The 9,926-nt window shown below is 50.1% G+C and overlaps 3 non-coding genes across 3 annotated transcripts; all 3 read right to left on the bottom strand.

The window, feature by feature from the left end:
* Nucleotides 1–5,068: 5,068 nt before the first annotated feature.
* Nucleotides 5,069–5,140, bottom strand: TRNAG-UCC (transfer RNA glycine (anticodon UCC)). Its single transcript has one exon. It is a non-coding gene; the product is annotated as a tRNA-Gly (tRNA).
* A 1,174-nt stretch (nucleotides 5,141–6,314) lies between these two features.
* TRNAG-UCC (transfer RNA glycine (anticodon UCC)) lies at nucleotides 6,315–6,386 on the bottom strand. The gene has a single exon. It is a non-coding gene; the product is annotated as a tRNA-Gly (tRNA).
* A 331-nt stretch (nucleotides 6,387–6,717) lies between these two features.
* Nucleotides 6,718–6,789, bottom strand: TRNAR-CCU (transfer RNA arginine (anticodon CCU)). The gene has a single exon. It is a non-coding gene; the product is annotated as a tRNA-Arg (tRNA).
* Between the last annotated feature and the right edge of the window lie 3,137 nt (nucleotides 6,790–9,926).

The following is a 9,926-nucleotide window of genomic DNA, read 5'->3' as shown; positions in this document are numbered from 1 at the left end:
GAGTCTGATTTCCAAAAAATGCATTTTGAACAATTTAAAGATTTGATCTGCGTTGGCCGGGAATGGAACCCTGGTCAACTGCTTGGAAGGCAGCTATGCTCACCACTATACCACCAACGCCTGCCTGTCTGGGCTATCTGATGGAGCGCCCCTTAGAAATAAGAATAAGTCATTGGCTGGGAATAAAAAAAGCTTGCGTTTGACGCAGAAGCAGTTCGCATCATGAGGTCTTGCCGGTCAGCCCAACATTTCCCCGGGACCCCTTAAAAAAGGAGCTTGGTTTTAAGTTTGGTTTGATTGAACAGTACATTTTGTTGGCTGGGCTGGGACCCTCTCCTATTTAGCGCAAGAGTGGAACGAGGCAGCAAGTTCAAGGAATGACATTGCATCCAGGCACTTACAGCTCTTTGTGCCCTAATGCCATGACACAAAAACATAATTTGAAAAAACTTAGCAGAGGATGGTTTCGATCCATCGACCTCTGGGTTATGGGCCCAGCACGCTTCCGCTGCGCCACTCTGCTGGCTGGAGAACGAGAGCTTTTCGGGGCTTTTACAGCCTACAAACCGACAACCCTAGACCCAGTTTCGAGTGAAGCGGGCAGTAGGCCTTACAAAGCCAAACAACCTGCAACCACGCACTCCCATCCCATGGCCTTTTGCAGACAGGCCTCATTTCTCTAGCTCACACCCTAACTGCCAACACCCCTTCCCCTTCTCTCTCTGTCTCTCTCTCTCTGTCTCTCTCTCTCATTCTCTCTCTCTCGCAAATAGATACTTTACTTCCCAGGTGCAACAAAACAAGCCTTCTCGAGCTGGCAGATATGGGAAGGAAGGAAGGAAGGGCCAGTTTGGAAACTCAACTCAATTACCATAAATCCCCTGCTAAGGGTTATGGGAGGGAGGAATGAAGGAACTTTGCTTCAGGGAAAGGGCTGCTGCTGCTTCAGCATGTGAGGAGCGCAGCCACACGTTTCACCTTCCTCAGTATGTTGGTTTACAGGATGAGAGAGATCCTGAAACCTCACTCTAATAGGCTGAGGTGCTGTGCTCGGTGGCCTGCTGGGACCTTTGCCCGTCAGGGCAAGGCGAATAGGCCTTCGTCAGGGCTTTGTCGGGGAGGGGCCAGGAGCCCTGCTCGCTTCAATCCCCTCACCGATAGACAGTTGCGGAAACTAGGATGCAAGAACCTTTCCTGGATGGGGTTTTGATTTTCGCGAAAAGTGTGTCAGCTTTGCTTTCAGGATGAGTCTGATTTCCCAAAAATGCATTTTGAACAATTTAAAGATTTGATCTGCGTTGGCCGGGAATCGAACCCGGGACAACTGCTTGGAAGGCAGCTATGCTCACCACTATACCACCAACGCCTGCCTGTCTGGGCTATGTGATGGAGCGTCCCTTAGAAATAAGAATAAGTCATTGGCTGGGAATGAAAAAAGCTTGCGTTTGACGCAGAAGCAGTTCGCATCATGAGGTCTTGCCGGTCAGCCCAACATTTCCCCGGGACCCCTTAAAAAAGGAGCTTGGTTTTAAGTTTGGTTTGATTGAACAGTACATTTTGTTGGCTGGGCTGGGACCCTCTCCTATTTAGCGCAAGAGTGGAACGAGGCAGCAAGTTCAAGGAATGACATTGCATCCAGGCACTTACAGCTCTTTGTGCCCTAATGCCATGACACAAAAACATAATTTGAAAAAACTTAGCAGAGGATGGTTTCGATCCATCGACCTCTGGGTTATGGGCCCAGCACGCTTCCGCTGCGCCACTCTGCTGGTTGGAGAACAAGAGCTTTTCTGGGCTTTTACAGCCTACAAACCGACAACCCTAGACCCAGTTTCGAGTGAAGCGGGCAGTAGGCCTTACAAAGCCAAACAACCTGCAACCACGCACTCCCATCCCATGGCCTTTTGCAGACAGGCCTCATTTCTCTAGCTCACACCCTAACTGCCAACACCCCTTCCCCTTCTCTCTCTGTCTCTCTCTCTCTGTCTCTCTCTCTCATTCTCTCTCTCTCGCAAATAGATACTTTACTTCCCAGGTGCAACAAAACAAGCCTTCTCGAGCTGGCAGATATGGGAAGGAAGGAAGGAAGGAAGGGCCAGTTTGGAAACTCAACTCAATTACCATAAATCCCCTGCTAAGGGTTATGGGAGGGAGGAATGAAGGAACTTTGCTTCAGGGAAAGGGCTGCTGCTGCTTCAGCATGTGAGGAGCGCAGCCACACGTTTCACCTTCCTCAGTATGTTGGTTTACAGGATGAGAGAGATCCTGAAACCTCACTCTAATAGGCTGAGGTGCTGTGCTCGGTGGCCTGCTGGGACCTTTGCCCGTCAGGGCAAGGCGAATAGGCCTTTGTCAGGCCTTCGTCAGGGCTTTGTCGGGGAGGGGCCAGGAGCCCTGCTCGCTTCAATCCCCTCACCGATAGACAGTGGCAGAAACTAGGATGCAAGAAACTTTCCTGGATGGGGTTTTGATTTTCGCGAAAAGCGTGTCAGCTTTGCTTTCAGCATGAGTCTGATTTCCCAAAAATGCATTTTGAACAATTTAAAGATTTGATCTGGGTTGGCCGGGAATCGAACCGGGGTCAATTGCTTGGAAGGCAGCTATGCTCACCACTATACCACCAACGCCTGCCTGTCTGGGATATGTGATGGAGCGCCCCTTAGAAATAAGAATAAGTCATTGGCTGGGAATGAAAAAAGCTTGCGTTTGACCCAGAAGCAGTTCACATCATGAGGTCTTGCCGGTCAGCCCAACATTTCCCCGGGACCCCTTAAAAAAGGAGCTTGGTTTTAAGTTTGGTTTGATTGAACAGTACATTTTGTTGGCTGGGCTGGGACCCTCTCCTATTTAGCGCAAGAGTGGAACGAGGAAGCAAGTTCAAGGAATGACATTGCATCCAGGCACTTACAGCTCTTTGTGCCCTAATGCCATGACACAAAAACATAATTTGAAAAAACTTAGCAGAGGATGGTTTCGATCCATCGACCTCTGGGTTATGGGCCCAGCACGCTTCCGCTGCGCCACTCTGCTGGTTGGAGACAACAGCTTTTCTGGGCTTTTACAGCCTACAAACCGACAACCATAGACCCAGTTTCGAGTGAAGCGGGCAGTAGGCCTTACAAAGCCAAACAACCTGCAACCACGCACTCCCATCCCATGGCCTTTTGCAGACAGGCCTCATTTCTCTAGCTCACACCCTAACTGCCAACACCCCTTCCCCTTCTCTCTCTGTCTCTCTCTCTCTGTCTCTCTCTCTCATTCTCTCTCTCTCGCAAATAGATACTTTACTTCCCAGGTGCAACAAAACAAGCCTTCTCGAGCTGGCAGATATGGGAAGGAAGGAAGGAAGGGCCAGTTTGGAAACTCAACTCAATTACCATAAATCCCCTGCTAAGGGTTATGGGAGGGAGGAATGAAGGAACTTTGCTTCAGGGAAAGGGCTGCTGCTGCTTCAGCATGTGAGGAGCGCAGCCACACGTTTCACCTTCCTCAGTATGTTGGTTTACAGGATGAGAGAGATCCTGAAACCTCACTCTAATAGGCTGAGGTGCTGTGCTCGGTGGCCTGCTGGGACCTTTGCCCGTCAGGGCAAGGCGAATAGGCCTTTGTCAGGCCTTCGTCAGGGCTTTGTCGGGGAGGGGCCAGGAGCCCTGCTCGCTTCAATCCCCTCACCGATAGACAATTGCAGAAACTAGGATGCAAGAACCTTTCCTGGATGGGGTTTTGATTTTCACGAAAAGTGTGTCAGCTTTGCTTTCAGCATGAGTCTGATTTCCAAAAAATGCATTTTGAACAATTTAAAGATTTGATCTGCGTTGGTCGGGAATCGAACCCGGGTCAACTGCTTGGAAGGCAGCTATGCTCACCACTATACCACCAACGCCTGCCTGTCTGGGCTATCTGATGGAGCGCCCCTTAGAAATAAGAATAAGTCATTGGCTGGGAATGAAAAAAGCTTGCGTTTGACGCAGAAGCAGTTCGCATCATGAGGTCTTGCCGGTCAGCCCAACATTTCCCCGGGACCCCTTAAAAAAGGAGCTTGGTTTTAAGTTTGGTTTGATTGAACAGTACATTTTGTTGGCTGGGCTGGGACCCTCTCCTATTTAGCGCAAGAGTGGAACGAGGCAGCAAGTTCAAGGAATGACATTGCATCCAGGCACTTACAGCTCTTTGTGCCCTAATGCCATGACACAAAAACATAATTTGAAAAAACTTAGCAGAGGATGGTTTTGATCCTTCGACCTCTGGGTTATGGGCCCAGCACGCTTCCGCTGCGCCACTCTGCTGGTTGAAGAACAAGAGCTTTTCTGGGCTTTTACAGCCTACAAACCGACAACCCTAGACCCAGTTTCGAGTGAAGCGGGCAGTAGGCCTTACAAAGCCAAACAACCTGCAACCACGCACTCCCATCCCATGGCCTTTTGCAGACAGGCCTCATTTCTCTAGCTCACACCCTAACTGCCAACACCCCTTCCCCTTCTCTCTCTGTCTCTCTCTCTCTGTCTCTCTCTCTCATTCTCTCTCTCTCGCAAATAGATACTTTACTTCCCAGGTGCAACAAAACAAGCCTTCTCGAGCTGGCAGATATGGGAAGGAAGGAAGGAAGGGCCAGTTTGGAAACTCAACTCAATTACCATAAATCCCCTGCTAAGGGTTATGGGAGGGAGGAATGAAGGAACTTTGCTTCAGGGAAAGGGCTGCTGCTGCTTCAGCATGTGAGGAGCGCAGCCACACGTTTCACCTTCCTCAGTATGTTGGTTTACAGGATGAGAGAGATCCTGAAACCTCACTCTAATAGGCTGAGGTGCTGTGCTCGGTGGCCTGCTGGGACCTTTGCCCGTCAGGGCAAGGCGAATAGGCCTTTGTCAGGCCTTCGTCAGGGCTTTGTCGGGGAGGGGCCAGGAGCCCTGCTCGCTTCAATCCCCTCACCGATAGACAGTTGCAGAAACTAGGATGCAAGAACCTTTCCTGGATGGGGTTTTGATTTTCACGAAAAGTGTGTCAGCTTTGCTTTCAGCATGAGTCTGATTTCCAAAAAATGCATTTTGAACAATTTAAAGATTTGATGTGCGTTGGCCGGGAATCGAACCCGGGTCAACTGCTTGGAAGGCAGCTATGCTCACCACTATACCACCAACGCCTGCCTGTCTGGGCTATCTGATGGAGCGCCCCTTAGAAATAAGAATAAGTCATTGGCTGGGAATGAAAAAAGCTTGCGTTTGACGCAGAAGCAGTTCGCATCATGAGGTCTTGCCGGTCAGCCCAACATTTCCCCGGGACCCCTTAAAAAAGGAGCTTGGTTTTAAGTTTGGTTTGATTGAACAGTACATTTTGTTGGCTGGGCTGGGACCCTCTCCTATTTAGCGCAAGAGTGGAACGAGGCAGCAAGTTCAAGGAATGACATTGCATCCAGGCACTTACAGCTCTTTGTGCCCTAATGCCATGACACAAAAACATAATTTGAAAAAACTTAGCAGAGGATGGTTTCGATCCATCGACCTCTGGGTTATGGGCCCAGCACGCTTCCGCTGCGCCACTCTGCTGGTTGGAGAACAAGAGCTTTTCTGGGCTTTTACAGCCTACAAACCGACAACCCTAGACCCAGTTTCGAGTGAAGCGGGCAGTAGGCCTTACAAAGCCAAACAACCTGCAACCACGCACTCCCATCCCATGGCCTTTTGCAGACAGGCCTCATTTCTCTAGCTCACACCCTAACTGCCAACACCCCTTCCCCTTCTCTCTCTGTCTCTCTCTCTCTGTCTCTCTCTCTCATTCTCTCTCTCTCGCAAATAGATACTTTACTTCCCAGGTGCAACAAAACAAGCCTTCTCGAGCTGGCAGATATGGGAAGGAAGGAAGGAAGGGCCAGTTTGGAAACTCAACTCAATTACCATAAATCCCCTGCTAAGGGTTATGGGAGGGAGGAATGAAGGAACTTTGCTTCAGGGAAAGGGCTGCTGCTGCTTCAGCATGTGAGGAGCGCAGCCACACGTTTCACCTTCCTCAGTATGTTGGTTTACAGGATGAGAGAGATCCTGAAACCTCACTCTAATAGGCTGAGGTGCTGTGCTCGGTGGCCTGCTGGGACCTTTGCCCGTCAGGGCAAGGCGAATAGGCCTTTGTCAGGCCTTTGTCGGGGAGGGGCCAGGAGCCCTGCTCGCTTCAATCCCCTCACCGATAGACAGTTGCAGAAACTAGGATGCAAGAACCTTTCCTGGATGGGGTTTTGATTTTCACGAAAAGTGTGTCAGCTTTGCTTTCAGCATGAGTCTGATTTCCAAAAAATGCATTTTGAACAATTTAAAGGTTTCATCTGCGTTGGCCGGGAATCGAACCCGGGTCAACTGCTTGGAAGGCAGCTATGCTCACCACTATACCACCAACGCCTGCCTGTCTGGGCTATCTGATGGAGCGCCCCTTAGAAATAAGAATAAGTCATTGGCTGGGAATGAAAAAAGCTTGCGTTTGACGCAGAAGCAGTTCGCATCATGAGGTCTTGCCGGTCAGCCCAACATTTCCCCGGGACCCCTTAAAAAAGGAGCTTGGTTTTAAGTTTGGTTTGATTGAACAGTACATTTTGTTGGCTGGGCTGGGCCCCTCTCCTATTTAGCGCAAGAGTGGAACGAGGCAGCAAGTTCAAGGAATGACATTGCATCCAGGCACTTACAGCTCTTTGTGCCCTAATGCCATGACACAAAAACATAATTTGAAAAAAGTTAGCAGAGGATGGTTTCGATCCATCGACCTCTGGGTTAGGGGCCCAGCACGCTTCCGCTGCGCCACTCTGCTGGTTGGAGAACAAGAGCTTTTCTGGGCTTTTACAGCCTACAAACCGACAACCCTAGACCCAGTTTCGAGTGAAGCGGGCAGTAGGCCTTACAAAGCCAAACAACCTGCAACCACGCACTCCCATCCCATGGCCTTTTGCAGACAGGCCTCATTTCTCTAGCTCACACCCTAACTGCCAACACCCCTTCCCCTTCTCTCTCTGTCTCTCTCTCTCTGTCTCTCTCTCTCATTCTCTCTCTCTCGCAAATAGATACTTTACTTCCCAGGTGCAACAAAACAAGCCTTCTCGAGCTGGCAGATATGGGAAGGAAGGAAGGAAGGGCCAGTTTGGAAACTCAACTCAATTACCATAAATCCCCTGCTAAGGGTTATGGGAGGGAGGAATGAAGGAACTTTGCTTCAGGGAAAGGGCTGCTGCTGCTTCAGCATGTGAGGAGCGCAGCCACACGTTTCACCTTCCTCAGTATGTTGGTTTACAGGATGATAGAGATCCTGAAACCTCACTCTAATAGGCTGAGGTGCTGTGCTCGGTGGCCTGCTGGGACCTTTGCCCGTCAGGGCAAGGCGAATAGGCCTTTGTCAGGCCTTCGTCAGGGCTTTGTCGGGGAGGGGCCAGGAGCCCTGCTCGCTTCAATCCCCTCACCGATAGACAGTTGCAGAAACTAGGATGCAAGAACCTTTCCTGGATGGGGTTTTGATTTTCACGAAAAGTGTGTCAGCTTTGCTTTCAGCATGAGTCTGATTTCCAAAAAATGCATTTTGAACAATTTAAAGTTTTGATCTGCGTTGGCCGGGAATCGAACCGGGGTCAACTGCTTGGAAGGCAGCTATGCTCACCACTATACCACCAACGCCTGCCTGTCTGGACTAGCTGATGAAGCGCCCCTTAGAAATAAGAATAAGTCATTGGCTGGGAATGAAAAAAGCTTGCGTTTGACGCAGAAACAGTTCGCATCATGAGGTCTTGCCGGTCAGCCCAACATTTCCCCGGGACCCCTTAAAAAAGGAGCTTGGTTTTAAGTTTGGTTTGATTGAACAGTACATTTTGTTGGCTGGGCTGGGACCCTCTCCTATTTAGCGCAAGAGTGGAATGAGGCAGCAAGTTCAAGGAATGACATTGCATCCAGGCACTTACAGCTCTTTGTGCCCTAATGCCATGACACAAAAACATAATTTGAAAAAACTTAGCAGAGGATGGTTTCGATCCATCGACCTCTGGGTTATGGGCCCAGCACGCTTCCGCTGCGCCACTCTGCTGGCTGGAGAACGAGAGCTTTTCGGGGCTTTTACAGCCTACAAACCGACAACCCTAGACCCAGTTTCGAGTGAAGCGGGCAGTAGGCCTTACAAAGCCAAACAACCTGCAACCACGCACTCCCATCCCATGGCCTTTTGCAGACAGGCCTCATTTCTCTAGCTCACACCCTAACTGCCAACACCCCTTCCCCTTCTCTCTCTGTCTCTCTCTCTCTGTCTCTCTCTCTCATTCTCTCTCTCTCGCAAATAGATACTTTACTTCCCAGGTGCAACAAAACAAGCCTTCTCGAGCTGGCAGATATGGGAAGGAAGGAAGGAAGGGCCAGTTTGGAAACTCAACTCAATTACCATAAATCCCCTGCTAAGGGTTATGGGAGGGAGGAATGAAGGAACTTTGCTTCAGGGAAAGGGCTGCTGCTGCTTCAGCATGTGAGGAGCGCAGCCACACGTTTCACCTTCCTCAGTATGTTGGTTTACAGGATGAGAGAGATCCTGAAACCTCACTCTAATAGGCTGAGGTGCTGTGCTCGGTGGCCTGCTGGGACCTTTGCCCGTCAGGGCAAGGCGAATAGGCCTTTGTCAGGCCTTCGTCAGGGCTTTGTCGGGGAGGGGCCAGGAGCCCTGCTCGCTTCAATCCCCTCACCGATAGACAGTTGCAGAAACTAGGATGCAAGAACCTTTCCTGGATGGGGTTTTGATTTTCACGAAAAGTGTGTCAGCTTTGCTTTCAGCATGAGTCTGATTTCCAAAAAATGCATTTTGAACAATTTAAAGATTTGATCTGCGTTGGTCGGGAATCGAACCCGGGTCAACTGCTTGGAAGGCAGCTATGCTCACCACTATACCACCAACGCCTGCCTGTCTGGACTATCTGATGGAGCGCCCCTTAGAAATAAGAATAAGTCATTGGCTGGGAATGAAAAAAGCTTGCGTTTGACGCAGAAGCAGTTCGCATCATGAGGTCTTGCCGGTCAGCCCAACATTTCCCCGGGACCCCTTAAAAAAGGAGCTTGGTTTTAAGTTTGGTTTGATTGAACAGTACATTTTGTTGGCTGGGCTGGGACCCTCTCCTATTTAGCGCAAGAGTGGAACGAGGCAGCAAGTTCAAGGAATGACATTGCATCCAGGCACTTACAGCTCTTTGTGCCCTAATGCCATGACACAAAAACATAATTTGAAAAAACTTAGCAGAGGATGGTTTTGATCCTTCGACCTCTGGGTTATGGGCCCAGCACGCTTCCGCTGCGCCACTCTGCTGGTTGAAGAACAAGAGCTTTTCTGGGCTTTTACAGCCTACAAACCGACAACCCTAGACCCAGTTTCGAGTGAAGCGGGCAGTAGGCCTTACAAAGCCAAACAACCTGCAACCACGCACTCCCATCCCATGGCCTTTTGCAGACAGGCCTCATTTCTCTAGCTCACACCCTAACTGCCAACACCCCTTCCCCTTCTCTCTCTGTCTCTCTCTCTCTGTCTCTCTCTCTCATTCTCTCTCTCTCGCAAATAGATACTTTACTTCCCAGGTGCAACAAAACAAGCCTTCTCGAGCTGGCAGATATGGGAAGGAAGGAAGGAAGGGCCAGTTTGGAAACTCAACTCAATTACCATAAATCCCCTGCTAAGGGTTATGGGAGGGAGGAATGAAGGAACTTTGCTTCAGGGAAAGGGCTGCTGCTGCTTCAGCATGTGAGGAGCGCAGCCACACGTTTCACCTTCCTCAGTATGTTGGTTTACAGGATGAGAGAGATCCTGAAACCTCACTCTAATAGGATGAGGTGCTGTGCTCGGTGGCCTGCTGGGACCTTTGCCCGTCAGGGCAAGGCGAATAGGCCTTTGTCAGGCCTTCGTCAGGGCTTTGTCGGGGAGGGGCCAGGAGCCCT

This window comes from Ambystoma mexicanum, chromosome 6q (genome assembly GCF_040938575.1).
Source record: "Ambystoma mexicanum isolate Mex_15411 chromosome 6q, UKY_AmexF1_1, whole genome shotgun sequence".
In the NCBI taxonomy this organism is placed as follows: Eukaryota; Metazoa; Chordata; class Amphibia; order Caudata; family Ambystomatidae; genus Ambystoma; species Ambystoma mexicanum.
This window is presented reverse-complemented; position numbering and strand designations above follow the sequence as displayed.